Source organism: Poecilia reticulata, chromosome 16, assembly GCF_904066995.2.
Source record: "Poecilia reticulata chromosome 16, P_reticulata-male-v2, whole genome shotgun sequence".
Classification (NCBI taxonomy): Eukaryota; Metazoa; Chordata; class Actinopteri; order Cyprinodontiformes; family Poeciliidae; genus Poecilia; species Poecilia reticulata.
The window spans coordinates 158,828-159,245 of record NC_088845.1 but is presented as its reverse complement, the minus strand read 5'-3'; positions in this window follow the sequence as shown (position 1 = coordinate 159,245).

Sequence of the window (418 nt, the reverse complement as noted above, 5' to 3'; positions counted from 1 at the left end):
GCAGCTTTTACCCAGAAACTGCTGGAAACCAGGATCATTCAGCTGCTTGAAGGTCAGAAGCACATTTCAGACCGGAGTAACTGCTTCAGGGTTTCCAACAGCAGAGATCTGAAGTCCTCCTAGCTTCCAATCGTTAAATAAACATAATCAACTGTAAAATACTAAACTGTCGCATCAGAAGCAGCTGCAGTTCAAAGTTCATAACTCAGACACAGAAACTGGGAAAGTTAAAGGAGATTCTTTTTTTTTCATATCTCGACTTTTCAGGCATTCCGTAGGAAGCAGCAGGCCTTGAATGACCATCAGCCATTTGGGTTGAAAGATTGAACTTTTCCAACTAAGGTCCAATTCTACACTGTGAGGACCAACTGCACCGTATGGGGCCCATTCTCAAACTATTCTAATGAGCATTTAACTC